Raw genomic sequence first — 15,377 nt, 5'->3', positions numbered from 1 at the left:
CCCACTGGGACACTGAGAAAAAAGCAGACAGCTTAAAAGAATTAAAAGATTATAGAATCAAGAGGCACCTTGTTGCTCATTTTAGCCCCTAACCACAAACAAAAACAAGTGAAACTGGAGATTACCGACTTTAAACAGTGTGAGAAGCCGTCAATGCTGTGGTTACAGACAGCACTTTACAGCAAACTGAGGAGCTCTTTAGTGCTTCCTCAAAAACTCTTGCCTAAAGCTAGTCCCTCAGCTTCTAACAGATAATTGACAGCGTTTCAACAGATTACAGCGGCAGAGGCAAATCGCAGCGGCAACACAGCAGAAAGATAGAGAATGAACAAAGGAATTGATGAGATCTACTCACCAGCTGTTTGTGTGTGTGTGAGAGTGTCTGTCCTCGAGTAGTTCACAGTGTGTGTGGTGTGTGGACAGAGCTCAGTCTCCTGTGGTCGTATCCAACATCACTGAGCCTGAGCGTGTGTTGGGAAAGCAGAGAAGGTAGGCTGTGGGGGCTGAGAGAGGTTTAGACTGCCTGGGAAGACTTGCTCTCTCTCTCTCACTCCCTCTCTCTCACTCCCTCTCTCTCTCTCTCTCTCTCTCTCTCTCTCTATCTCTCCCTCTCTCTGCTCTCTATAAGTCTGTCAGAGCTGTTGAACCATGTGTCTTGCATACTTCTGCCAAACAATGGCTACACACACACTCTCTCTCTCTCTCTGTGAAACACAATGTCAGTTTTGATGGGAACACACAGATACATGCCACAACACATAGAAACAAAAATGAAATTCAAAGAGACTCTCTCTCTCTCTCTCTCTCTCTCTGTGTGTGTGTGTGTGTGTGTGTGTGTGTGTGTTATCAGCTGTCCCTGCTGGTGATGGACATGCACAGACATCACTGCTGACATAAAATTACTGTGCTACTCCTCTCCATATTTAGCTTCAAAGAGTCTGTGCAATGAAGTGAGGATAGGCAGCTGGCTGGCAATATTCTTGTGTGGCTTTCTCCTTGTGACTCAACTACAATTAGTCTGAGTAACAAAAGAGCTGAAAATATCCAAAAGTCAATTTCCCCATTTATTTTTCACAGTGCATTAGGTAAGTCATATTGATTTAAGGGAACTATACAAGAGATTTTGAATGTTTTAGCTTAATATCTACAAAATAGTATACTTGATCTTTTTGCTCATCTTTTTCCAAAGCAAGCAGTTGACATCATTTTTCCTACCTTATTATCCAGCCATTTGTTTCCATTCACCCCACTACAGTATGAAAATGAACTTTCAGAGACTTCAAACTTTTGTCGCAGCAGTATTCCATCTAGGGATGGCGAAAATGGAAATTTTTCTTGGTCGACCACCGGGCCTCATTAATCGGTTTATTTCGGTTAACCGAGAATATTATTTGACCGTCTGTAAAGTTTACAGACAGTCAAGAATGCGACCGTGTCCGTTCTATACCACGGATGTCCCCTCAGCAGGCCCACAACCAATTCAGACAGAAGATAATATGGAACACCATTCATTCCAATGTCAAATATTGTACATAGACTACATGATATCCTACAAACATTATGTAATTTACGCATGTTGCTTACCGTGGTGTAGAAGAAATCTCTCTCTCCTCGTGAAAAATATTGTCTCCAGATTCCTCAATGAGTCTGCTTGGTGGTTTTATCACTCTTGCAGACTTGCATGACATATTTTGTTCAAAACTATACGTGATCACCATAAGCTTGGTTGGTATTTACAATATGACATGCACATTTGTGTCGGCTCTGACACGTTCGGCCTTAATATTAACCGACAAGATTATTCGGTTAAAGTTCAAACGGTCAACAACCGGTCAAACGGCCACCGGTTAGCATCCCTAATTCCATTACCATAATATAGCTGTCCACATTAGTTTTCCTATAAGCAGCAGCATGGTTGAGTTTTGATGACTCGAAATTGGGTTGAGTGAAACAGTCTTTCTGGCAGAAAATCGTCCCTGGGAAATGTTTGTGTTACACAGAAAATGATCAGTTCTTTGGTTATGAATGTGACATGTTTAGCTACAAGAAGCAGAACATTATAAGGTGGGTGTTTCGACCAAAAAATCTAATTTGAGTATTAAGGAATTTTGATTACATGTTGTGAAGTCTTTAGTACCAGCCTATGATGTGTGAAATGGTTTGCCAATTTTGATTTTGTAACAACGTATGGTATCATTCATTCATTCGCTCTTTTAAAAACATTGTGTACAAAGTCTTGTTGCCTTGACTTTTTTCATATCTTTATTTTGTATATTTTTCTGTGTTATCGATACAGATATAGAATCTGTTGTTATAAGCTCATGATTGCAGGTTGCAGGTTAGTGTGGTTCACAGCAGGGAGATCCCAGTCAACTGTTTTTGTCCTTGATCCCAATCAGAATGATTAAGGTTCAGTATTTGCTGATATCAATTCCTGATCCTTCCTGTCTACCCCTCTATCTGTCCATGTATCCATCCATCCATCTATCCACACAGATAGATAGTACCAATTGTCCAGGCACTTAGTAGGTTGATAGCTATATTTGGTACTGGGAAATTATTTGGAAACTTCACTGAAAGTACAAATAAAACAATTTATTTGTTTGACAGGATTTAAGTCTTTAGTGAACTGAAGTTATATTCACGCATCTTGGCTGGGTCCTGGCGCCTCTTTCCCTCTGACTGTGGCTTTTCTTCAGATTTTATTAAACTCCAGCAGCCTAGGGTTTGGTCTTGAGCTGTGGTACTGGTGCAACAGTAGTTCACAGCAATGATTTTCTCTTGGTTCCTTCCTTCCTGTGAATCGCTATGCTTCCTGATGGCAAGGCCACTCTGCTTTGTGGTCTAGCTTACACACAAGATTTCATTCATGTTATCAGCATCAGTCACATCATAACCCTGGACCAGAATTTTATTGGTGACTTCAAAATGTCTGCTCTCCACAGGGTTTTTCCTGGCTCAAATTGAGGCAGAGGTGGTACCATCCTGATCACGCGGGCGAGGGGGGGGAGACTTTTTTACCACGGACCTTTTGTAGCACAGAGGAGATATGTTGCTCAAACACTCGGTATTTAGTGTTAGTGTATGTTTATGTTAACAATATGTTAAATTATTATTATTTTAAAAATGTAAATTACTTATCAAACAGACCTAACAATTCAGCTACCAATGAATGAGCAGTAGTATGCATGTGATAACACAGATTGAAAAATAAGCCGAAGTGATACCTCTTCTCTGAATAGACAAGCTAGGCCAGTGTTCATAGGTTTTAAATAATGCTATTAAAAGCAATAATCCTAATTTCTTTACTCACTGTTCTATTTCCACAACAGTCCATCAAAGTAGCTTTACAAGCACTAGAAACTCAAAATAAGCTCTAAAACTAGAGGAAATACCTTGAATAATCCAACTACATCAAACTATTCTTCAAAAAAAATTATTGTAGTGTCAACAAAAAACAAAGCAAGATATGGCATCAAATAGTGACATACAGTATATGTTTGAGCTGTGCACTGTCCCTTTTAGATCAAATAAGAAAATGAAATGAAACTATGCCACAAAATAATGCAACTTAAAATGCAAAAAAATAGATATCTGTCTAGAGACAAACTCAAAATATCAGTAAAATATGAACTATTTCTGACATTAATATCCTGACAGACTCTTTAAAATAAAAAGCTCTTTATTTGCTCCTCCTGTGGTCTGTCCTCTCTCTGCCTCACTGTCCTGCACTCGCTTCAGCCTGTAAACAATCATTAGCTGTTAGCTTAAACAGTGAGCTGAAAGAGGCAGGTTTTGGACCAAGCAGGGAAAATATCGCTTTTCATATTACAGCCTTGTGCTTGGTGAACAAGTGGTGTGATAAATGACTCACTGGCTTTCACTTGAGGAGGTTTTCTTGCTAGTTCTCATCAGGCTGCTGCCTCTCAAGCTGACGGACCGACTGAAAGTTGCCGAGCTGCCGCTCTGCCGGAAGCAGGATGCGGACCAAACCACTGTGAGGCATGGGGGGATGTCATAACTTTTTAACACTGAAAAACCCACTATTTTACATTTATAATTAGCACCGCTTGCATTGCACTTTCATTGAATATTACTATATTATTCAAAATTTATGGATGGAGGAGTCTTGTCCCCCCCGACACCCCCGAGATTTCCGCCTATGTTTTCACGTACCCCCTGCAATGTGCTCGCGTAATTAACACCGCCGATTAACACACACACTAGCGAAGAAACCGAAACACAAAACAAAATCCTCTAGGAAGGGAATTTCTCGGCTCTGCTCTTCCTCTTTGGCAGTTTTGGCAGCGACTTCCAGTGCACTCTTGTTGATACAGCGCCACCACATTGGCGCAATGCTGCAACTGCAGTTAAAATGACATCCATCTACCACGGCGCTTGTCAGAAAATAACAATTTTCCCGACGTCAGAGTTTTGAGAGCCGGGGGCGGCACGAAATTAGGCTGAGGCGGCCGCCTCGTAATTTTATATGCAGGAAAAACCCTGCTCCATCTTAAGCACTTGCTGCTGAATTTCTGTCACTCACTGAATCATTCAACCTCATTCAGTCAGTTAATGCTCCAATTTATTTGAAAGGTCACACTCTTGATATAGTTGTCTTTTAACCTTTACCAATGTACTACTAAGACAACAGATAACAGTGTATCTGATCAAAAGGCTGTCGTTCTTAACTTCCACCTCCACACTTTGTTCCCTTATGTACTGTCACTTCTTAAATGCAGCTGCTGTTTCTGGATTATCACAGACCTATTTGTTCAGTCATTCTCAACTGTATGGTACTTTCAAAACCTGTAGATGATGAAGCACTATCCTATGGTTATGATGATCCTTGACTTAAGGAAAATTCCAGCCTAAAAATACATTGACGAAAACCTTGGCTTGCTGATTTACTTTGTGTTTTTGGTGCAGTTTTGCAGTTTTTACTTGTTGTTGTTGTTCTAGCCAAAAGTGAATCCAGTGGTGTTTAACAGAAATAAAATATGTACACCAGCACCATTAGTTGCATCATTTCAATGTCAAGTGAGGGCTTCTTTGCAGACTAAGTGATTTACAGTGCTGTTTAAAAAGCACACATGGAAAAATTCAGCAAGAGGGAGAGTACTTCTTTCTCCCATTAAGCTCCATTGTAGCTGGGTTGTCATTCTACAGCTTTTGTTGATGTGCTTCAAGTTTGGTAAGTCTACCAATGGAAGAATAGAATTACACATGGCTTGTGGCTTGGGTGAACTGGTGCCTTGCCCTGCAGGGGGCCCTCATCCCACCATCGTTTTTTTTTTTTTTAATTCCAGCATGGTACTGTAATGGTAACGTAATAGCTGGAAGCGTTTAGGAACCACAGTAACTCAGCCACCAAGTGGCAAACCACGTAAAGTTACAGAGTTAAATAGAGCATAAAAGTGGGCAACACTCTACTGACTCAATAACTGCAGAGCTCCAAACCTCCTCTGGCATTAACATCAGCACAAAAAATGTGCCGGGCGCTTCGTGGTATGGATTTCCATGGGCAAGCAGCTGCATGCAAGCCTTACAACACCAAGCACAATGCCAAGCATTGGATGGAGCGGTGTAAAGCACGCCGCCACTGGACTCCGGGTGGTGGAAATGTGTTCTGTGGAGAGACCAATCATGTGTCTCCATCTGGCGGTCTGATGGATGAGTCTGGGTTTGGTGAATGCCAGGAGAACGTTCCCTGCCTGACTGCATTGTGCCAACTGTAAAGTTTGCTGGAGGAGGGATAATGCTATGGGCTTGTTTCTTGCAGTTGGCCTCGGCCTCTCAGTTCCAGTGAAGGGAAATCTTAACGCTTCAGCTTACCAAGACATTTTGGACAATTCTCTGCTTCCAGCTTTGTGGGACCAGTTTAGGGAAGACCCTTTTCTGTTCCAGCATGACTGAGCCCCAGTGCACAAAGCAGCTCCATAAAGGAGTTTGGTGTGGAAGAACTTGATTGGCCCACACAGAGCCCTGACCTCAACCCCATCTAACACCTTTGGGATTAACTAGAATGGAGATTGTGAGCCATGCGCTCTCATCCAACATCAGTGTCTGAGCTCACAAATACTCCTCTGGATGAACGGGCAAAAACTCCCACAGACACACTCTGAAATCTTGTAGAAAGCCTTCCCACAGAAGAGTGGAAGCTGTTCAAGCTACAAAGGGGGACCAACTCCATATTCATGCCTATGGATTTAGAGTAGGATGTCAAAAAAGCTCTTGTGGGTGTAATGTGTGGGTGGCCCAATACTTGAATACAGTATAAGGAAGCAAAAACCAACACAGTAGCAGAGCAGCAGATTTTCATCTGATGCGCTCTCAAGAGTCAGTCTGTTCTGTTCTTGGAGACACAGTTAAATGTCTGACAAATGTCTAACAATCTTTGAATATTTCAAACACACTCCTTGTGTGGTTTCGCAGCCTGACCAACCTATGATGTCCAGGGGCCTCATTTATAAAACTTTGCGTAGGATCCATACTAAAAGTGTACGTACGCCCAAAAGCCGAAAATGGCGTATGCCCCAAAAAATCCAGACTTATAAAGCCATGCGTACGCACACCTGCAAGCAATTTCCCTTTATAAATCACAGTCCACCTGAAAGTTTGCGGACAAGATTGCGTGTCATCCTCCGCCCACTACACGCCCACATTCAACCATAAATGGCCAATGCAAAGCACCTCATGAATGTTGATGAATATGTAAATGATCCAGCTGACCAATGGTGTGTTACGGTTAATCATGGCAACCTGCGAGAGAAAGGCGGAAAAAACGGAATTTTACAGATACGGAAATCGAGGTGCTTGTGGGTGAGGTGGAGAGGAGAACCGAGAACGTGTATGTTATTTGGCAGCCACAGTAGTGGCGTTACAAATAAGAGGAAGTGTGGAGAGTAGCAACACGTTATTACCGCTGTTTAAAAAAAAAAAAAAAAAAAAAAAAAAAAAAAAAGGTCGGATTTGAAGGTGGAGGCTATAATAAGACCCAGTGAGGAGAGTCGGGGCGAGGGGGCCATAGGCGCCGAGGATCCGGCTGTCCCCAGCACCAGTGCGCCCCGAGCGCATGGTGTGTTTGCCAGTGGCCGGTGCTGACCAACGCTGTGTGTCTAATGTGTGTCTGACGTTATGTCTGAGATAGCAAACACATTAAAAGAATTTGTTAAAAACTGAGCCTTATTGCTGTCTTTTTAAACGCGCTCTGGGGGTTTGGAAAGGGGGGTTAAGAGCCAGTAGCCTGTCACCTGCAGCCTGCAGGTGACAGGTGACAATGGCGACAGTGGCTACTGGCAGGCTGCACGCTGCAGGTTATAGCGGAAAACTGCATGAGTACGTCAGGCTTGAATGGTTAGAATTTCTACAATAAGTTTTTATTATTATTATTATTATTATTATTATTATTGACTTACCAAGACGCCAGCAATTACGCACAAGTGTCACCACGGTATTTATATGTTTAAAGCAATTAGACTGCTTGCATCAAAACTTGTCACAATTTACATTTCAATCTGTGATATCCACCACCCTGGCATGATTTGAAGACGGAAGTGTGACAGGGGAACTCACTGTGCTGCAATTGTTTAATGTCATTTGTGTAATTTGTCAACCAGTGATACTAATTTCATCAGTTACACTCGTTACAATATAGTTTTTTATTTTTTTTTATTTTTTTATTTTTTTTATTAATGCATGTTCCTTATGCAATAGTTATGGCTCAGTAGTGCGAGCACAAATATCACTGCTATTTGGAATGTTTGTGATAAAGTGGATTTACAATGAACGTTTGATATAGAGTGTAAATAAATGTGTGAGACAAATCATGATGCAGTTTGGATTCAATTCACCATCTGCGTCGCCAAATTCCCCTTGTCTCCAAGATGTGCGTAGGCTTACGGATGGTTCAGAATTTACGTGGAGGACCGCACATTTTTCCGTCAAGTTTTTTTTTATAAATCACAACCTTTGCGTGGAAAGTGGCGTACGCCAATTTCAGGCCCCGTTTTGTGCGTACGCAATGTTTATAAATGAGGCCCCAGAGCCTTTACCACAATTTGCTTTTTCTTATGAAGAAAAGTTTTACATTAGTTCTTAAAAAAGTTAACAAGACTTGATACAATCATTTGTGTGTACCCTGCTGGGAACACTTGTGTTTCTGTTTTGTGCAACTCTTTATTACTTCCCCCTCTATGAAGTTCCAGCTCAAGTTCCATGCTGCTACATGAAAATGCCAACTGTTTCCAAACCAAAAAACAAACATTTAAACATTAAAAACTGTGTCTGGAACAATAAAAGTAATGTAAATCTACATGTTCAGTCATGACAGTACACTATCTCTCCACATCAGCAAATGTTCAGTGCCAGATGCTAGACATGTGTTCAGTCTGCAGACGAGTACATTAACTGTATTGATGTAGTAAAGTTTGATGTCTATATTGATGACATGATATTGTTCGTTCTGTTTGTCCTGGGGAGGGATCCCTCCTCTGTTGCTCCCCTGAGGTTTAAAAATGAGACCATCGTCTAATAGGATACCAAGATACTTATATGCAGAAACACTCTCAATGACTTTTCCCTGAAAAGTGACAATCGAGGGTAAGTTCGCTAGCAATTTCCTGGAGTTAGTGAAAACCATGAGTTTAGTTTTTTCTGAGTTCAAGACAAGTTTCAATTGACACAAGGTATTTTGCACAACATCAAAAGCTGTTTGCAAATTTAGGAAGGCTTTTTCAAGACTTTCAGCGCAGCAATAAATAACTGTATCATCAGCATAGAAATGAAGATTTGCATTGGACACATTTTGACCCAGCCTGTTAATATAAATAGTAAATAAGAGGGGGCCCAGTATAGAGCCCTGGGGTACCCCTTTACAGATAGGCAGCACATCTGAGGTGAGGCCATCAAGTTTGATGCACTGAGTTCTATCAGACAGACAGTTAGCAAACCATGCAACGGCCTGATCTGTGAGACCTGAGTTAAGCAATCTCAGCTTCAGTATACTATAGTCAACTGTGTCGAATGCTTTTGAAAGATCTATGAAAAGTGACACACAGTGCTTCTTACCATCTAGGGCTACTGTAATATCATTTACAACTTTCAAGGCTGCCGTAATTGTGCTGTGCTGCTTCCTAAAGCCTTACTGAAAAGCAGATAAAATACAGTTACCATATAGGAACTCCTTGAGTTGTTCACTTACCAGAGCTTCAAGTACCTTAGCCAGTGCAGACAAATTAGAAATTGGTCTGTAGTTATTCAAAACCGCTTGATCTCCCCCTTTCAACAATGGAAGAACATAGGCAGATTTCCAAACTGTTGGAATTTCATTAGTATTGAGGGTGAGATTAAAAAGATAGGTCAACGGTTCTGCAATGAAATCAGCTGCCAGTTTCAAAAAGCTAGGTTCTAGAAGATCGGGTCCAGCTGATTTTTGAGGGTCTAAGGCCTTAAGAGCCTTTTGCACTTCCCGGACAGAGAAGTGGGAAAAGCTGAACCTTTCACCAATATTCACAGGTTCATCAGTACAGGTTTGCATGGAAGTAGTAAGCCTAGACACAGAATCAGGTAGAGTGCCAACAGATACAAAGTGCTCATTAAAACAGTTTAACATTTCAGGTTTGTCATAAACTGTAACTGAGTCTTTCACTATACAAGGTGGTAAAACACAAGAAACATTGGTCACAGACATGGACTTAATACATTTCCAGAACTTTCTTGGGTTGTTAAGAGATGCAGTAGTAACAGACAAGTAAAACTCCGACTTGGCCTTTTTAATTAATAAAGTACATTTGTTACGAAGTTGTTTAAAAAGAAGCCAGTCAGTATCAGACTTAGATTTTCTAGCTTTATCCCAGGCCAGATTACGTTCACGAATCAAACATGAAAGCTCTGGAGAGAACCAGGAGTTATTCCGCCCCTTAACCCTGTATCTGCGGAAGGGGGCGTGTCTATCTACAATAGAGCTGAACCCATCATAAAAAAATTTCCAGGCTGTTTCAACATCAGGAATAAGTTTTATCCTTCTCCAGTTGAAACGAGACAAATCTTGTAAAAAACCCTGCTCTGTAAAATGCTTTAAATTTCTTTTAGAAATCAAACAGGGTTTTGTCCTAGGGATCTTAGTATCTCTAATAGCAGCAACAACACAATGATCACTCAAGTCATTGCAAAAGACACCCGTGGCAGCAAATTTGTGGGGAGCATTGGTCAAGATTACATCAATAAGAGTAGCCTTCTCAGGGTATTTAAGATTAGGGCGTGTTGGTGTATTTATCAACTGGGACAAATTTACTGAGTCACAGTATGATTTAAAATCATCTGACACTGGTTTTAACCAATCCCAGTTCAGGTCACCAGCCATGATAACTTCACTATAATGCAGCTGAGACAACAGCTGAGTCAGGGACGATAGGCTATCTTTGATGGCAGATGGAGGTCTGTAGCAGCCAACAATAGTTATACAATGTTCTTTAGTTATTTCAAGATTTAAAGCCAAAAATTCAAACTGCTTGGAGACAGATTTGGAAAGTATGATATTCACACAGAATTTTGACTTTACATAGATAGCTATACCACCCCCTCTCTTGGGTCGATCTGTACGGAAAACACTGTAGCCAACAATAGCGATGTCATTATTTACAATACTCTTGCTAAGCCATGTCTCTGACAAAACAATTATGTCTGCATCAGTAGTTTTAGCCCAGATTCTAACCATCTCAATTTTTGGAAGCAGGCTGCACACATTTAAGAGAGTCAAGAGTCAGACAGTGGAGAGTGGGAAACCTGGGGTAGCGAGAGCAAGCAGCGGGGAGGAGGGGGAGCGGAGCAGCCGGGCAGCAGACCAGGGGAGGCAGGCCAGCAGGCAGAGGAGCAGGCAGGTGAAGAGTTGGGCTTGAGCAGAGGCTATAATCCAAATAGCGAAGAAAGTTGACAGCCAGTAATATCCGTGGTGATTGTGACCAGATAGTCCCAGAACTTATTGGAGCCAAAAATCAAATCAATCACATAACTTAGCACCAAACACACGAACACTGCAGGACAAACAAATCTGGAGACGCACGTGCGGCCATCTTGGATTTTGCCGTTAGTTAGCAAGACAAGCAGACCATGCTGGAATTAACATTAGAACTAGCTAACGTTAGCTGGCTAATTAGTTCGCTATCTTGCTAATGGAAATTCCAGCATCATATGGCCCGCTTGTCTTGCTAACTAACGTTAGCCATTTTGCTTGAAGCATAACGTTATGCAAGGTCTAATTTAACGTAAGGCGGTTCCTTCAAACTAACGTTAAAACTTTCCATCAGACTCGGAAGCCAGGCATCTCTTCCAAACTACGCGATTCACGTGAATGACCCGACTGACCAAAAAAAAAACAAAAAAACGGCGACTGTAGCCGAAAGGCAACAAGTTTGCATGCCTGAGAAGTGCGACTCTAACTCTGTGCTGTCTGAGAATAACTCAAGAAAATACAAATTAAATACTTCTAGTTAAATTTATTGAACAACTGACAATCAAACCAAGTTTAAAAGTATAAAATATGACAAGCAAGTCGTCCTCGACTGAATCTACTTTGACTACCTCAGCTGCAGCAGCATCCACTTCTACATTTGAGCCGTCCTCCGTTTCCTCAGCGTCTCTTTCCTTCTTGTTGCAGACTGGAGGGGTGGAGTCACGTGACTACACACGCTGTACAGCGTCTTAAAGGGACGACTTAAACGACTTTTATTTTGTTTTTTTAAATACCGAACATACCGACATGAGCAAAGTGGCGTCGGTTATCGTCATAAATTTCAGTATCGGTAAATTTTCGGTATATCGCCCAGCATTAAAGACATAATTTCTGCTATGGGATTTATGTTTTTTAGTCTGCTGTGTTAGATGAATAAAAAGTTTTAATTCAACTGAGAGAAAAATATGACACTTTTCCACAAGAGGATGACTCTCCTTAGCTGTCATGTAACAGTCTTAAAATGCTTAGCAATTCAAAGTAATTGCCAGTCTGACTGTTCATATCAAACATGTATTAGATCTGCAGGTCTTCGTTTTAGTTATATCCTTGACAACATTTGAGGTCTGATGTCCCATCCAATTTGTTCCTTTTTTCCTCATGCCTTTGCAGACTAGACTTAATAACACAAATCTCTACAGTTAAAGGACCATACCAGTGATTTTTATTTTTTGTATTTAGTGTAAAACTTAGCTAGCTAGTAGTGATTACTTGGGGAGGAAAGGAATTGATGGTGTTTCTCGTAATGCAGCATAGTATCCTTTGTCCATTCCATCTTTTAAAAAGACTATGCTCAAAGTCTTGTAGCCTTGACTTTTTTTAAAAAAAAATTTGTCTGTATATTTTTAATCTGCTGTTATAAACTCATGATTCAGGCTTCAGGTTGCAGGTTAGTGTGGTTCACAGTAGGAACATCCCAATCGACATCTTTGTCTCCAATCCCTAATCAAAGTTATTCAGACTTTAGCATCTGCTGATGTCAAGTTCCAATCTTTCCTGTCTATCTTCCTATCCATTATCCATCTATCCCTCTATCTATCTATTGATCTGTCTATCTAAGGTCACGGTCTGTAAGCCTGACATGTCTGACAGCTTAGTCTTCTAGTTTACATCTGGATCCAGTCCAAGAAAGTTCTGGAATACCTTACAGTAACCTATAATGGACAGAAATATCAAAGTCATGTTTTCACAACAGAATTAGTAACCTAGTAAACTGGAGCAGACATCCATTAGAAATTTTTTTGTGAGGAATTCATATATCGGCATGCAGATAACTGCTTCGTCCTTTTAGCGTGTGAACAAAATTACGATGTAGCACCATCCTCCATCTTAGAGCAGCTGAACGTGTGTGGGCAGGACGTTGTCCTAAAATAGTTAGGACAGAAAGTAAGTTCTAAATTCTGAGCAGCTGGCCAAGTTATTTTGGAGTCACTCGTACTGATCAACCACCCTATCAACTGCGATCTATCTATCTATCTATCTATCTATCTATCTATCTATCTAAATGTCTAATATAGCTGTTTTGTCTTGTGGGACCTTTACCACATTTGTAAAACTTAAATTACCAGAACAGTAAATCACACAATATGCAGTAGTGGATGTCCTTGGCCTTCCCTACACACTTCTTATATTTGCTTACAGTCTGTGATATATATATGTAGCCCGGTGTAAAATACACAGGCCTTAAAATATGTTATTTTCATAAAATAAATATGTTACCCTCTTAAAGTAATATGAGTAGAAATTTCAGCAAATAATTAAACTAAAAGTGATGTAGTTTAATAAAAGAAAACACAAATGGTTCACTGAAAGGTAAAATAATTCAGTCATAAATATGATTGGATGTTACAATGTGAATGTTGTTTTTCTCTGTAAGTACCTGTATAATATGTTTAAGGTAAATTGTGAGTGTAATTTAGTGAAAAAACACAGGTTAAGTCCTTATTTTACGATATTGTGTTTGTGATTGGTTCCCGGAGTCAGTCAGTCAGTTTCACCTGTGATGATTGGTTGTAGTACGGAAGAGAACAGAAGGGGCGGGGAAAGAAAAGTCGGGAAGGTGTTGCTGTGAAGAGAACGAGAGAACGGAAAAACGGGTACAGACGCAGTAAGAGAGAGAAATACAGAGAGGGGAGAAAAGTTAAGAAATCGCTGGGATGTTTTAGCCTAGCGTATGTCCAGTTAATGTAGCTGTAGACAAGCACATTTTCCAGCTTTTATCACGGTGGATTGAGCTGAAAGTTCGATGTGAACTGTGTTTGTGCTAACTGCTAATAAGTCGCTAGCTGAAGTGTAGCGGGCGCCATTACGGACTAGACAGACTGCTGTTTGCTTCGTGTGAAGACTGCTGTTTGCTTCGTGTGAAGACTGTGTTTGCTTCGTGTATAACGAGCATGTACGACAGTTTTCTGAAGAGGATTTCATCTCCGCTGCTGCTGGTTTCGTCTCTCGGCTGTGGACTGCTTATCCCTGTTCTCCCGGACTGCGCGCTGTGGACTGTTATTCCCTGTTTTCCCCGGACTGCTACTGAAACGTGGTAGGACGTCAAACTGTAAGTTCAGACTTTTCCTCATCTTTGTTCGGATTATTCTACTATTCTACCGGCCGCACCGAACCCGAGCAACTACAGGCCTGCAACGTTTGTTATTTTGTGTGAGGGTGTGTGTGTGTGGGCCCACTGCTGTAGTATTAAGCTATAACTATTTTGGTTAAGGTTTTGATCCGACTTTGATTATCTGCTATATAGGCATAGTGGTGCATATAAGAGAAGATTTGCATATTTCCTTGTATTTGGTTGTTTGTTGGCAAACAGGTTTTTGCATATTTTCAAGTAATTAGCCTAGACAAGGATTTTTTCTATTTGGCTCTTACTTAAGGTGAATTTTGTGTAAAAGGCAATTCAGCCAGGTAATTACAGTGTTTTACATTGCCATAGTCGATTCTTTTGAAATTTTAAAGAGACAGTAAGTGTGTCCTTTGAGTTTGTTTTCTTATTCATTTTCTTTTCTTACACCAAAACATAAATATTATTTGTACATTGCAAAGAAAAACCTCAGTAAAGTCATTTACTATCATTTACAGAAGTTGTCTGGGATCAGTTATTTAAAGTACATTTCATGTGTGTAAATATTGGTGGATACATAGAGTACTTAAAGTTTTACTCAAAACAGGTAAACCTGCGTGGTAGCTACCTTTACAAACCGAACCCAACACCCCATCATCTTAGCTTGCAAGTGTTTAAGGCTACTATAGAGTGCTGGGGTGCTACATAAAAATGGAGGCACCGCTGGGATTGTTTAGTTTCGTTCCACATTCTGACCCAGACAACAAAAATAGTCGAGTAAGATAAACAGTAAAATAGAGACAATACATCAGGAAATAAATTAAATCTGTGATATTTTAGTTCATAAGTTCATTAATCTAAGCTAAAAACACTTTATTTCAGTCATTATCTCAATAAACGTGATTTTCCTAAACTCAGAGCAGTATAAGCTCAATCAAACAGTAAAGTCCAGTTAACAGTCAAAAGCAAAAATGGCACAACAACTACAGCACTGGTGCAAAGGAGAAGGCATTGACCATTCACATGCCCTGCTAGTCAAAGATGTCCCAGAAGACACAGAGAATGATTTCATTGAAGAGACCATGCACGCCATCAAAGCTCTTGGACGTGTCAAGGTAAGAGGGAGGATGTATGATCCTGAGTGTCAAGGTTTAACTGTGCTATGTGAATGCAAGGAGCCAGTGAACACAAATGCCATTCCCCTGGATGTTCTCTCTAATGGAAGTGCATCGCCATGGAGGATTTTCGGGCCCTCAGAAGGAGAACCTGTTGCAGAGCAGCAACAAATGCCAGGTCCTGCTTCAT

At 40.7% G+C, this 15,377-nt stretch overlaps 1 protein-coding gene across 1 annotated transcript in view; it reads right to left on the bottom strand.

Annotated features, from left to right (window-relative positions):
- LOC115378667 (palmdelphin-like) overlaps positions 1-475 on the bottom strand; it is an 82,459-nt gene extending 81,984 nt beyond the window's left edge. The window contains exon 1 of the mRNA XM_030079075.1: positions 356-475. The gene's annotated coding sequence lies outside the window, so the exon portion shown is untranslated. The remainder of the gene's footprint in view (positions 1-355) is intronic.
- Positions 476-15,377: the final 14,902 nt, after the last annotated feature.

This window comes from Myripristis murdjan, chromosome 20 (assembly GCF_902150065.1).
Source record: "Myripristis murdjan chromosome 20, fMyrMur1.1, whole genome shotgun sequence".
Taxonomy (NCBI): domain Eukaryota; kingdom Metazoa; phylum Chordata; class Actinopteri; order Holocentriformes; family Holocentridae; genus Myripristis; species Myripristis murdjan.
The sequence above is the reverse complement of the archived record's forward strand: the minus strand, read 5'-3'. Positions and strand labels throughout refer to the sequence as shown.